The following is a 15,753-nucleotide window of genomic DNA, read 5'->3' as shown; positions in this document are numbered from 1 at the left end:
TACTTACCTGAAGTCAATTCACATATTTTCATTTTTAGCTTTGTGATATTTATACACACTGTTTCAGAGTATGCAGGGCCCCCCATCTTTTTATATAAAGGAATGATTTTATCAGTTTTATCTGTTCAGCGCCTTATGTTATACTCTCATTTCTAAAGTACATCTTGCTTAGTTGATAAGAAGCATAGGGAAACTGCTTAACTTAGGTGTCTTTCATTTGTCCTGCACCAGAATGTTATTCCACCTGGTAGTATTAGCTCTGCATGGTTTGCTTCAAATTCATGGGGGGAACTATAAATCCATCAACACACAATAAGGGAAGATGATGACACTGCAATTAAAGCTTTAATTTATAATACCGGAGGGTGTTCTTAGGAAAGCTCTTTGTGCTAGAGTGCAATACTGCAAGACAGACTGCAATCCTATACAGACACACCAAGGTGTAATCTCCATTGAACTCAATGGAACTTACTTCTGAGTAGGGATGGGCAAATCTGACAATTTCAGTTTCTCTCAGTTTCTTTTTTTCCAGTTCTCCATATTTCCACATCAGTTTGCCTTTTTCATGAAAATTCATCAGCCTCTTAGTGCTAATGTCTCCCAAGATCCACATTTTTGAATGTTATTTTGCCTAATAGGCACATTTTTGCAAGGTATTTTCCCCTGTTATAATGCATTTTTATGTGAGTGCTCTAATATATGCATTTATATGATATTTTACCCTGGTATATGCATTTTTGCACACATTCTGTAGCTGAAAAACTGCATTGCAAAATTCAAAGATTTAAGATTTCTGAGGATGGCTGAGTTTGCATATTTCTGAGTTTGCATATTATTTAGGAAAGTGCAAATTAAGCATGCTTGTCTTTAAATGTGAAACTGAACTGAAATTTTCCTCCACACCTGCTCCTGAGTAGACATGTATAAGATTGCACTATATTCAATGAACACATGAAGACAACTGTTTAAAAAACAAATCCTGAAATATTGCGATGTACTGCTACTGATGTACCTCCACTACTAATTTGCCAGTACTTGACCTTTACTCCACCATTTCATGCCCATTCTACATTTATAGATATAACACACAGGACTATGTTATATATGTTAGTAAGCTGTTTCTTTTTTCTACATCCTCTCCCTACCTCTCTAAGGTGCCTTATCTTACAGTGTGTAGAAGGGAGAATTAAGTAATTTAACTGCCCATTTATCTGAAATGTTGAGTGACAGTATTTGTTCATAATGAAACCTAAACCATTCTTGTTTTTTCAGGTCCTATAGTTTACAAACAATGCTCTGGACGACATCATGGAAGTTGGTTCAAACATGTACTAGTCACACATGTTCCAAGCAAGCATGGTAACAAAGGGGAAAGCAATCATATATAATATACATGAGGGAGGAAATCAAGATAATCAACCGAAATAGAGAAAAAGATCACTAAATAAAACTGTCTGTTTGGATGATCTGGTCAGGTACAGTAGTCAAATACAGTTTCTTTCAGAGCAAAAGAACTGGAGAGTTGGAAGGAACCCCAGGGGTAATCTAGTCCAACCCCCTGCAGTCCAGGAACATGTGACTTTGGACTGTTGAATGCAGACCATGAGTGAAGAATTTTGCAAAGCATCATTTTAAATTATGAGCCAGAAAACAACTTTTGTGGGAAAGCATTACAAAGTTAACAAATTCATTATGACAACATCACTGGTTCCAACACAACACAGTCAAGTTAAGATATGTAATTCATACTTCATATTTTTTGCAGATGTTACATGTTGTTGTTTTTTCTATCTTGCCAAGATGATATTAAAAATATCCTTTAGCACCATTGTACATTATACCTGATTCTAAGCACAACACTTTTTTCCTCAATCATGACCCATTGAAGCAGAACTCTTTGCAATGGCTCCACCTGAAGATGTCCCTGATTAAGCCTAGATGTGATGGATTGAGGAGAACGGCAGCTGCGCTTCTTCATCTGACACCCTGGAGCTCCAAAGTCGCTTCTTATTTGCTCAGTGTCATACTTTGCAGTCTCATTGTTGCCCATGGGGAATGAGCAAGATCAGCAAGAGGTCAAAGGACCTGCTTTGTTCTGACAATCTCACAACAGGAAGTCACTCATTCAGGCTTTCAAAGAAAGAAGTATGTAATGTGCATGAGGTTTCGTAATGGCCTTACTATTTGAGATTGTGCCCAATCATTTTTTCACCTTATGAATGGTAAAGATAATAAACATTCCACTGTATTGTTTACACATATTTACCAATAAATGTTGTGTAAAATATTTAAAAATTTCTGCATTCTATATATTTATGGGTGAATACAGTGTAAATATGTAAGCAGGATGTGTCTATTAAAAACACTCCATCTCTGACACATCTTTTTTCTACTGTGTACCAACCACACATGGCAGCCCATCCAGGGCTTGATAAATCTCTAGTTTGCTCCCTGCCTAGAACTGCAGGAGTGGGCTTGTTGAGCTGCTGTATTTAAATGCACAAGTAAAAATAAGAAAACGATTGAAGGAAATCAAACTACAATCTACATTCTGTAAATGAAGCCTACACAATTTGTGATCAACCAAAGTTAATGCAGCTCAGCAAACTTGTACAACCTCATCCCCCCCCCCCTTTGGAAGCTCAAGGCATGTAGCACAAACAGGGCGCTGGTTGTTTGGTCCACCACCTGGCTGGCTGAATTTTGTTTGGTGGGTCACAGCTTGCGTTTGCTTGCTCTTACTCCTGTGTATTCTATATAGATAGCTCTGCCTGGTACTGTTATCATTCAGTGTAACTATCATACAGAGATGCTAAACTTCGGCTTGGTTAACTATGGATCCCCACACCAAAAGATCCAATATCTTTTAAAAACCTAGTCCAAAGGTTGATGCTAATAAAAATGTTCCATGGTTATTATTATTACTATTTTAACTATCATTCAGGAATGCAGGTATAAGTGCCATAATAATAATAATAATAATAATAATAATAATAATAATAATAATAATAATTTATACCCCCCATCTGGCTGGGCTTTCCCAGTCACTCTGGGCAGCTTCCATCAAAATATTAAGATACCGTAATACATCAAACATTAAAAGCTTCCCTAAACAGGGCTGCTTTCAGATGTCTTCTAAAAATCTGGTAGTAGTTGTTCTCTTTGACATCTGGTGGGAGGACGTTCCATAGGGTGGGCGCCACTACCAAGAAGGCCCTTTGCCTGGTTCCCTATAATTTGGCTTCTTGCAGTGAGGGAACTGCCAGAAGCCTCTCGGCGCTGGACCTCAGTGTCCGGGTAGGGCAATGGGAGTGGAGATGCTCCTTCAGATATACTGGACCGAGGCTGTTTAGGGCCTCATGAATTTGTTTTGGGGATATTTTTTATTACTCTGCAGTACTGATTCTGATAGCACCCTTTCCTCTTCAATTATTCTGCAATGGTTTGCAAATGCAAAGCATCTGCATAAAAATGAGGTGGGGACCCTATAATTACCAATAAAAATAAAACACCAGTAAGTTTTGACCCAATTCCATTTTAAAAATAAAGTAATCAGTGCTTCAGATGGGGAGATTTGGGGACATGTGGCGCTGTGGGTTAAACCACAGAGCCTAGGACTTGTCGATCAGAAGGTCGATGGGGTGAGCTCCCGTTGCTTGGTCCCTGCTCCTGCCAATCTAGCAGTTCGAAAGCACATAAAAGTGCAAGTAGATAAATAGGTACCACTCTGGCGGGAAGGTAAACCGTGTTTCCGTGTGCTGCTCTGGTTTGCCAGAAGCGGCTTAGTCATGCTGGCCACATGACCCGGAAGCTGTACGCCGACTCCCTCGGCCAATAAAGCGAGATGAGCGCTGCAACCCCAGAGTCGGCCATGACTGGACCTAATGGTCAGGGGTCCCTTTACCTTTACCTTAGTATATAAATCTAAGCAACAACGAGTTAGGGCAGTGTGAATGGTGCGGTTGCACTGGGTGTGTAGCCAATGAGTACACCTTCTCAAATCTTGGTGAGCACCCAGCTTTGGGAAGGAGGCATGAGGGCTCTAGGACCCTGACAGAGCCTCATAGGTTCTTATCAAAGTCTGGCTTAAGCTGGCATCACAAGGGCTGGTGGGAGAGCTTCAAATGGCCTCGCACAGGGCGGCATACTATCATAGTCCACTCCTGATCTTCGGTTGAAGATTTGCTTCTCTGGACTTTTGGCAATTTCATTCTGGTAACAGAGAAGACTAGAATTCTTAGTAAAGAAAGTGAAGCTATCTATCCAGGAATGGTTATTTTTGTGGGGTGGGACTACCAACTAGAAGACATTAAAAGATGGTGATACAAAACTCGGGGTTTGTGGGACATAAGTAGTGCAAACACTTCACACAGGGTGTTGGTGTTTTGTTTGTTTGTTTGTTTGAAAACCAGAGTTTAGGGTTTCTGGTTAGTAGGTCTAGTAGGTCTGTTAATTTTAACTTTCTTTTAATGGCACAGTCGTTTATATTTGTAAATATTCTTAATGATTAATAAGCATCTATACTGGTTATCAAAACATCTTTCCTTTATTCAATCAGTGTTTCAGACTGATATCCCCACTAAATAGAAAATAATCCTTGTTTTTACTCTAAAATGTTTCAAGCATTTATTTCAACAGCTGCTGTTATTTTCCTAGTGTAAGCAGGGAAGCTATGTTTATTGCACATTTGACTAATTTAATAGACAAAAAACCCAAACTTTTTCTCAAACAGTTTATTTTGTAATCTGAGTAGCGGCACAAGACTGATTATTTTATACTCTCACAGGGTGGGGGCTTATAATGCAGAAGAAAACTGCAGTACATTTGAAACATTATCTGCCATATTATTGCCCAGTAGCACAATCGGCCATCCAAAAATATATGCTTTGCTAATATCCGTACAATCAGCTGCTCAGCAGCATATAATGAAAGCTTCATTGCATAAGGCTGAATGTTTCTTAATTTTCTGAGTGTAATGGAATGGAGATTTACTTTCTTAATTCACTTTCTACTACTTTTAAAACATGCCAAAACAGTATTTTCCAAAGACAGGCTGTTGCAAGGCTAGACTCAGAAACAGCTGGTGCCTTCTGATATAAGCTAAGGCTAAAGTTTTAAGTCGAGTTGGAACAAAGGGCCAAGTTGGACTTTTTGTTTATCATATGACTTTGTATTGTTGATTTTTTTTAAAGTAAATTGCCAGTGGGCTCTGCATGTGTGACACCCAGACTGGAATTGCATGGAATCCTACCATAATCCTGATCAGAAACATACAAATCTATCATACCCTCCAACATTTCTCCGATGAAAATAGGGACATCCCATTCCATAATGAAAATTTTACTATTTATACCCTACACATCTTATTGGGTTGCCCCAGCCACTCTGGGTGGCTTCCAATGTATATAAAAACATTAAACATTTTTAAAAATTCCCTATACAGGATTGCCTTCTGACAGCTCAGGGGTCAGATAACTCCATACCCTCCAATAAAAACAGGCACATCCTACCATACCCTCCAACATTTCTACAGTGAAAATAGGGAAAGTGGGGCATTCTGGGATCAAATCAGAAACCGGGATGGCTTCTCTAAATCAGGGACATCGCTGGAAAATAGGGATACTTGGAGGGTCTGATCTATGCATTCTATTTGCAATGGGAGAAAATCTCAGAATGCACTTCCTTCATGCTACTTCTCAATCTGGATCAGGCTTCCCCCACCCCTACTTTATAAAAAAAGTAATACAAGGCTGAACTACATAACAAACATCATGCCAAGTTTGACCCTAAACAAGAAAGATGAGATGGTAAAACTTTTATATTTCAATGTTTTTGCATACCTTTGAGGATCTTTCTCAAACCTTTCTGAAAATCAAGAGGAGGGGGGATGTTCAGGTGAGAGGTGTAGTAATTCCTTTGCAAGGTGGCTTGAGGGCTGGCTTCTATTTTTAAAAAGAAAGAAAAACAATTTTCTTAAAGATAAGACTTTAAAGAGAGACTAGGAGACTGGCAGCAGTGTACTATGAAAGTGGGGCTGCAAATGCCATTCAGAAGGCACAATGTTATTATGATTTGTCATTGCATAGAAAACAGATGACTGTTTCCATGGCTGCAACATCAAGCCCTCCGTGTTAGTTGCACAATATCCATCCTGAATATTCAAAGGCTTGGCTCACTGTTTTGCAAAGTTTATGGTTGGTCATAATGAAGATCTTGTCCGACTGTACTTTGTAATAATTTTCCCAAGGACCAAAATGTCTTCATTTGCTTTTTAGGATGGTGACAATAAACTTAAAGAGAAATGGCACTCGGCATGAAGACTGCATGATTAATGATTTGAGCTCTTCCAGTTTGTCAATGACGTCTCAGGAGGAAGTAGGAATAGGAATGTTCTATGAGGACCAGGTCCCAAAGCCATCTCAGTAATCATTTAGAACTGGCTGTTCTCTTGGCCAGGCTACTTAAGACTTGAATTGCATGTGTGCAATTGCTCCTGCCCTGCTTCTGTTGTAGACTGCTTCCCTAGGCCTCTCTTACTCCCTGACTCAGTATAGTAACCCTGACTTTGGCCCCTTACTTGGAAGCACTATGGAGAGAATCTCTACTGCATTAGGATTGCAGTTCAGCAGTGACTTATCCAGACTGTGCTCTTGTGTCTCCTAGACAGGGTCAATACTGTGATGGGTCAGCTTACATTTGTGGACAGTCAATGTTTACCTGTTAAATTTGGATCCATATCTAACTTGCCTTCCTTTGTTGAAATTTCCAGTTAACTCAGGTTAGAAATACATGTATTGCTTCTTTTGCAGAAGTCAATTTATATATTTAAATTCCAACGCAATTCATCATTAGACATATTCAATAGACACGTTCAGGATCAGTAGTTGATATATTTTTGAAGTTAGACCATTCAAGCTAAACATTAAGTGCCTGAAATTAAAAGGATATTTATTTAGCATTCTCAGAAACTGAATTCCAACTGTAGAGAAAGATGACGGAAGATATAGTACAGGATGAAACGTAGTTAATTCATTAGTATCATGCAATTTATGAATTCCATTGGATATAATTGAAACAAAATTTAAGTATTTTATATCCAGTTCCTTTCAACAGGATAAAGGACTAAACTAACTCTTCTTTTGAAAGCAATGTGACTAAAATGTGCTTAACTTGGGCTGGATCACACCCACAAAGAAGATATTTGAATCCCACCAGCAGTTTCTTTCATCCTGTACATGAAAGAGCAACAGTAAGAAATGAGTGAGAAACTATGTATAAGAGAATTTGTCAAGGATTGATAAAAGCATGACTAAAAAGCAAAATATATTCCAAAAGTTGATATATGGAAGTTTAAAAGCTGGACATGCATAATTTGCTTCAACCTCAACATTTATTGAATAATTCACCTTACAAAGCCAATACTAGACATACTTTTAAAAAGAAATTATATTAACATTAGCTTTTTCTGTAACAAAGTGGAAATGCTAAGTGCTTTTAAACTTATTGTAACTTCTGAAATAAAGCATTTTATAAATACTAATTTGAATACAATGCCTTCAGAACAGGACTCTGTGTGTAAATATATGTGACTGCAATTTTAACCTATGGGAAAATTCAAACCAAAACTGGTTATTTACTGTTGAGTTCATCGGACCACAGACTTTGGTGTATCTATATTTTATCTCTGTATGTTTGCACATGAAATGAAGGTACAATGAAAATACAAAATTAGAAAAATAACTTCCTACAAACTCACAACATAATTAAATCACTGGTTTGCAGAAGCATTTTTTATTATACACAGTTACATTTTATTACTTTAACCGCAAGATAAATTGCCTCTTAAATTACAATGAAAAAGCTATTACTAAGTAGAATAATATTACCAATGCAATTTAAAAACCACAACTACCAAATAATATTTATTCCCATGGTTAATAGCACACTCCTTTTATGATGAGCTCAGCATTAAAATGATGTAACACAAACAAGCCAAAATGCAAATATTGTATAATTTCAAGCAGAAGAAATTAATTGAACGAAGAACAATGATCAGCTTTACTGTGATTTAGATATCTTAATTTTGCCTTGTGGAAAATAAAATTTAAGATATACAGAACGTTAATTCCATGTATTTGGTACACTGCATAGGAAGTGGTAATTGAAGTACTTAGTTTAATGAGGAATACTTTAGTCTCATGGTGTAACCAAACTTTAAAGTGGCCCAACTGGACCTTTTTTGATGATGAATAAGAAACTAGATTAATAAGGTTTCGCTGTGTTTGTCTGAATTGCTCATTGCTACAAAGGGGACAAATCCACTTGGGAATTTTTCATTGCCTCTATGACTGAAAATTCACTGTTGCTCATATACTGGCTAGGAAATAATGATGTGACACAGGAGTTTATCTTATATTCTTCTGAGCATATACAAACTCTGTGTGATCAGAACAAAGAGATCTAAAGTGTTAAGGAATCTGTTAAGGAATCACTGTGTCACTTGTTGAAACTTGGCTGCTGTATCAAGATTTCAAACAGGAACTGTAATCTAACAGGGTATTTATAGAACCAAAGAACTGTAGAGTTGGAACTGTGGAGCTGGAAGGGACCTTGGGGGTTTTCCAGTCCAACCCCCTATAATGCAGGAGTCTCAACTAAAGCATTCAGGACAGATGGCCATCCAACTTTTGCTTTAAAACCTCAAGTGAAGGAGAGTCCACCACCTTCGGAGGGAGCTAATTAACTGCCAGGCAACTGTTACCATTAGACAGTTCTGTCTGATGTTTAATCAGAATCTCATTTCTTGCAACTTGAAGCCATTGGTTTGGGTCCTTGGCTCTGGAGCAGGAGAAAACACATTTGCTCCATCTTCCATGTGACATTGGGTGCCTTATTGTTGACCTACACCTGACTCCAGCTCTTGTTAGTAACTGTCGATAGCTGAACACACATGTTAAGCATAGGCTCCTCATCAAAGATAGCATAAGGCCTCAACTGATGTTTTTTAGAGACCAAAAGGATAAAAGAGAACCAAGGAACAGCAAAGAGAGCAAAGCAGGTAGACCTTTGCCTTTCCTGGGCCCCCAAACCAGGAAGTGGTCCTTGAGGCAGACTGAGGCAGCCGTCTCAGGTGGCAGAATCAAAGGACACTTCTGTTGGCACTGCAGCCAATGCCTTCCCACCCTGAAATGAGAGAAGTGAGTAGAAGTGGCTGTGGCATCTTCTGGGTTCTGGAGAGATCTCATGAGATCCCCACAAAATTATTTGGAGGTCTCCAAAAGCCTCTCACAGGACTTTCATCAGAACCAGAAAACCACAGCTTCATGACCACGGTAAGCAGGGTCATGGTGGGAAATATAAGGTAGATGAAAATAGATGATGATGATGATTATTATTATTATTGATAACCCACCCATCTGGCTGCACACACAGGGCAACACCTTCCCATTTCACCTTAGGCAGCAAAATGGTATGGGATGCCCCTGTACAGCAACACCATTTTGCAAAACAATTCAATACAAACCAACGGCATGGCAAGTTTAATTGCTGTTACTAACCGCAACATCTGATGGTGAAATGTCCAGGGTGTCCAACATTTAGATGAACTATAGGCCTCAGGTTTGCATCAGTCTTTAATTGCTTCCTTTGGCCTTTCTCCCGGCATAGACTTTCCCAGCTTTCCTGTTCTACCATTGTAGCAGCAACCGTTACCCTAAAATAGAGGTAAAATTTGCAACTATTTGTTTTTTCACATTAAAGATTGTTCCTCTGGAGAATACTGACAGGCCAAATTGCTGGACATCATGCAATAGCTGTCAGAGTTTTGAACCTTGAGTTATACTGGACTGTATAGTTTGCATCCGTTTGTGTCGTATGCCATTTTGAGAGATGAACTTTCTGTAATATATTCGATCAACTAGCAAGTTGGCAAATGCAGGTGATATTTCTAAACTTTTAAATAGTGTGCCATATGATAGCAAATGTGTTACATTAAGCAAGAGTCAAAGTGCAGTTGGTATCACTTTTAATGTAGCATCTGTCAATGCTCACAGCATTAGTACTTTATTTTTTCTTTTTTAGTATTGACAGTGAATAAATAAAGAGGCTCCAAGTGCCTTTCATTCACTAGCTCATCACCCTCCCTCGATATATTGCTATAATAAGTAGATAACTTTTTCAGGTTATTGCTAATAATGCTTATGGTCCTTATGCTGACAATGTATGCATATGTAGCTACAGGGTCTCCTTAATACAGCATTCTACGAATTACTAAAATGCTTGTTTCTATTTTTTTGTTTATTTAATTGGATTAATAGTTTGTTCTATCCTTAGATCTCAGAGAAGAAGTGAGATGGTTTTAGAATGATCAGCTGATTGTAGCAAACCGAAACGCAGCTATGAAATTTGCACTTATCCAAATTTTGTGATACCATTCTCCAATCAAACAATGTTTGCAGAGATGCATCTATTAAGGAAAGGAGTGCATTAAAATGTAGATATCTGTGAAAATAACATTAAAAACAGCATTGTATTTTGTGGAATAGCTTGCCAAAATGTGTACATTAGTTTAAAATATATAAAAATAGGTTTATTAGGAGAAATTTGTATTAACATGCCAATGAATTTTCATGAGAATTTTTTAAAAATAAAAAACAACCCTGCAAATTGCTGCAACCTATAGAGATCTGAATTAGAAAATGAACAAATGAGAGATCTGAAATAGATCCTTTTATCCCCAGTTCTAGTGAGGCAGATGACAGCAGTGGAAGATGGGCAGGGGAGATTATTGGTTCAAACCAAAAACATATTTAGTTCTGTTTAGTGCCAGGGAGGGGACATTGCTAGATACCTGCTACCAAAATGCACAATAAAAAGATTTTGCTTTGTATTTTGTTTTGTTTTGTATGCATACAGATTGTGTGGGGGAGTATTATATGACAATGAGCACTGGTCCCAATTTGATGGCAAGTAGTTTATTAATTGGTGATTTATTCTACACACTTTTTTGCACACTTTTCTAACCTCAAAAAGTCTTTTTTAAAATAAAATAAAACATGTCAGGCATTTTTTGTGCTGCAGCAACAGAGCACTTTAATTCACTTTAATTGTACAAGCCTGAATTTTTTTTAAAAAAAGTCAATGGCTTATCTCTTTCTTTGGAAAAAAGTGGGGAGGAAAAAAGAGAGGGGGATTTCTGAAGCATTGAATTATTATTTATGTTTGAGAAAGAGGGATGTAAAGGAGAGAGGGAGGAGGCAAAGGTGGGAGGAAATCCCAAGAGATCCCTTCTGAGCTGGGAGGGAAAGCAGGCTAGAAACAAAGGAGAGGAAGAAGGGAGAGGGTAGAGTAGGATAGGAGAAGAGGGGAGAGAGTGCTAGCTTCCTGTTGCACCAGTGCAGCTGGTTGGCAATTGCTTGGGAGGCACACCAAATTTTGGCTTCACATGGGATGCCATACTACCAAAGTCTGCCCCTGAATTTCACACAAACATGGGTCAAATTCCAGTGATTAATCCTGCTTCTACTAGGAGAAAACAGTTTCAGGAGGTGAGAATTTTAATTGGAGAATGAAGAAGGAAAGAGAAAACCCTTTCCCTATCAGCTGGACTGCTTCTCCTGGTGCTCCTTTTCTCCCTGTGGATTTCTTGTAAGGCTGAAGTTTGGCAAAACTCTGGATCTAAGCTAACTAATGTTATCCAAGAGCAGGCTGGTGTTTTCCACCTCCTCCTCCTCCTCTCTGACCATGTTGTGAAAGGCCAGGGGCAAGCATTTCTGCACCCATGCATCTCTTTTCACAGTCTATCAGCTTCATTTAATCATAAAGCCAAACAAAGTAAAATAAAGTTGGCAAAAGGTTAATAAAAGCATACAGCTTGAAACCGTAGATTAATGAACTATTAAGTCATTTTACAATTAGTATTTCTACTTTAATTTTAAGACTGAAATTTTAAGATTAAGAAATGACTATGGCTAAATGGACATGCTTATTTCTGTCAGATGTGAAAACTGATTTAATTTTTTCAAAATGTTGTCGGAACAGGAAAGGTTGCATCTTCAGTATGAAGAGCAACAACTGCTAATTAATTTTAACATATCTGACTGTGCTAATGGGCTGTGATTGCATTCATGCACTGATTACAAAAATGGGTAAGATTTGCAAGAGAATCTTGTGGACTTTGTTGCAGAAGAAGAGTCTGCAAAAATTAAACTTCCTTCACCTCAAAGTATAAAATGAGGGTCTCTAGAAAAGCAACAAATTACCTGTTGGTTACTGAAGAATAACAAAATGCTGCTCTTGGGTAAGTATTTTACTGATTTCATCAATAAATACTTCGCATCTGGTTTCCAAAAACAAAACAAAACCCCCCAAAAGCAGATATATGTCATGGGGCTGTTATTTCTGGCCACCTCACTGTCCACAACAAATACTACTGTCATGACCCTAACTCACTTTTCTCTGTTATCTTTTAACCACCACTTTCTGCAGCCATTCCCTTACTCAATTCTCAGGAGATCACAGCTTCCCTTGCTGGTCCTAAGAAGCGAATCTAAGAAGATCCTACTAGAGCAGGCCAATGACACATCTAGTTCAGCATCCTGCTCTCAGAGTGGCCAACCAGATTCCTGTGGGAAACTCCTAAGCACAACCTGAGCACGAACACACTGTCCTTTCCTGTGGTTTCAAGCAACTGGTATTCAAAATCATGACTGCTTCTGACTGTTGGAATGTAAGTCCATCAACCTCACCAAAAAACTTGCGCAGGTACAGACTGACATCTTCTTTCTGACTAAATGCAAGAACCTGGACAGTATACCTAAGGGTCTTAGAATTAAGAACCCCCTACAATCCACTTATCCTACTGAAGATGTGAGGAAACTATGCCACACTTTCTCCAAGACCAAACCCTACGCCAAAGGATAAATGGACATAAATCTGATATCAGGAATCACAAGACAGAGAAACCAGTAGGCGAATACTTTAATCTCCCAGGACATTCTATACAAGACCTCAAAGTAGCTGTCTTATTACAAAAGAATTTCAGAAATAGATTGGAAAGAGAAGTTGCTGAATTGCAACTTATTACCAAACTTAAAACCATGGAGAGACCTGGTCAGAATAGAGACATTGGATTTTTATTTCATTATACATGATAAAGCTATTTTTAGCCATCTCACCCCTTGCTTTTTCCTGTAAGACCAATTGCAGTCATTAACAGTCGTCAACAGGTTTACCACACCTATCAGCCAATCACCCATTCCCACCACCCTTCTGAGTAATACCCCTCCCCACCCTCTCACTATATATAAAGGTCTGGTGACTTCTGTTTCAGTGTATCTGAAGAAGTGTGCATGAACACGAAAGCTCATACCAATAACTAACTTAGTTGGTCTCTAAGGTGCTACTGGAAGGAATTTTTTTGAATTTTTTTTATTTTGTTTCGACTACGACAGACCAACACGGCTACCTACCTGTAACTCTGACTGTTGAGACAATAAATAGCCATCATGGCTAGTACCCCTACTTTCATTCCTAGCCTATGCTGCTTCCTTAGTTCCGTATTCTCAAGAGTCTTGGGCTAGAGATGAGTCACACAAGTGCCACTGTAGGAGCAGATTTAGCCATTCCTGTGGAGTTTATTTATATTTAAATTTTAAAAATGTTTCCTGAAGGGAAGCCTTGCTTTTGCACATGCCTGCATAATGGGAAGCTCTGCTTCTGCACATGCCTGTGGCCTGATGGGAAGTCTTGCTTCTAAGCTTTGCTTCTGCACATGATTCTGGCAAACCGTTCTAAGCTGAAACATTCCTAGAATGTTCAGTTCACATTGAGTTCGTACCCTGACCTGTTCTTAATGCATAGTTGACCACATCTACGGATGAATGCTATATCAATCACTAGTAAAAGTTTAATTAGGAGGTTTTCATGCCTGTCTAGTTCTGTGCTCCCTTTCCCAGCCTTTAATCTATTGGTGATTAATGCCTATATGCAACCTTTTGCTTTGTATTTGTGTTAACCAATCAGCAATAAGCACATACGTTGCAATGCTGTAATATTCAATAAAAGAGACTCCCCGAGACTTGCTTGGGAGATGCCTCCCATATGACACTCACCACTCGTCTGTCGTTATTTCAACCCAACAGTTTCCCACTTTTCACCATGTAGGTCCCAAAGCAGCTCACAACAATAAAATCTACAGGATACAAGTATACAAGGGGACAAGTGTATTTTAATTCCAATATAGGAATGAAATGTTCAGTTCATACTCATAGATGCCATGATTTCATTATCTTTTTATTATTTATTGTTTTATTAAATTTATATCCCACCCATCCTCCTGGATCCCAGGGCAGCAAGCATATCAGTGATAAAAAATACAATTACAAGAATCTAATATATATTTCAGAAAAGAAAATAGAGGCAGATCCTCTCTAATATTTAACAGGAGGGAATTTCAAAAGGTAGGTGCTGCCACTCTAAAGGCCTGATTACTATGCTGGAACTCCTGATAAGATGGTATTTCATAGTTTGATCTCTTTCAGTATCATTGGTAGCATGCCTATTTGGTTCAACAAAACCAGGTTTTCTCTCTTGTCACAGAGCACATGTACAAAACCATAAAGGAGTGTGATGGGAGTCTGTGCATGCCTTCCACATTTCTATCAAGCTTCCCTTCCAATTGCTCAACACAAGCTCTGTAAATTAAATGGTTTGATCAAGCAGAGGCAGGGCCTTAAGATCCTAGGGCTGTATTCATTGTAGCACTAAGCATGTAGTTCCACAATGGAACCTAACCACTTCTACATAATGTTTCCCCTAAACCTGTCCTAGGGATTTCCTCAACCCTCTGAGCAGATTTTGAAGGGGCACCCGACACATGGGAGATGGGAGAAATCCTATTGCACTAACAATAATATTTCCATGGTGGTTTAGCTGAATACATCCATATTGTTTAATGTGAAAGAAAGGTTAAAATTCAGTTACATTTTTAATAATGGGCAGGTAAGGAGTTATATTCCTGCCAACCTAGCAGTTCGAAAGCACGTTAAAGTGCAAGTAGATAAATAGGTACCCCTCCCTCGGCCAATAAAGCGAGATAAGTGCCGCAACCCCAGAGTCGGCCACGACTAGACCTAATGATCAGGGGTCCCTTTACCTTTTTAAAGGAGTTATATGGTAGGAGTTATGAGGACCTAGCTTCCCAAGAAACTTGGAATGTTCTTTTTTTTGGGGGGGGGGGGAGGAAAACTGAAAATAATTTGTGACAGGTTCATATCTTTCAAAAACTGTAATTACTAACGAGCATTCCTGACCTCCTTTGCATTTAGTATGTGACAGCTACAAGATGTAATAATGATGAATACTCTGTATAATCTGAAAGGAAAGGCAGTATGGTCATAAATAATTAAGTCATAAACATCCCATTGAAATTAGGAGGAATAAGGCAAACCGTTTAAGAATTAATAGGTGACAAAAACAGTTAAGTGAAGATACCATTAGAATACTGATGATTTTGTCATTCCTCAAATTTTATGAAATACAAAGATTTATGTATTAAAGTGAAAGAGTCAGTCAGTCAAAAAGAAGTCATGACTTTATCATAAATAAGTGATAAAAGGTAGGCGAGAAGGCACACTTCAAAAAGTAGTATAATTGGAATTTTTTTAAGAAAAGACGGTGGGTGTCTAGATGGAAGAGCAAGAAAAAGAACAAAAAGCATAAAAAAGGCAATTTCATGTGCTTCACCAACAAAAG

The sequence above is a fragment of the Podarcis gaigeae genome, assembly GCF_964106915.1.
Source record: "Podarcis gaigeae genome assembly, chromosome: 4".
NCBI lineage: Eukaryota > Metazoa > Chordata > Lepidosauria > Squamata > Lacertidae > Podarcis > Podarcis gaigeae.
The sequence above is the reverse complement of the archived record's forward strand: the minus strand, read 5'-3'. Positions refer to the sequence as shown.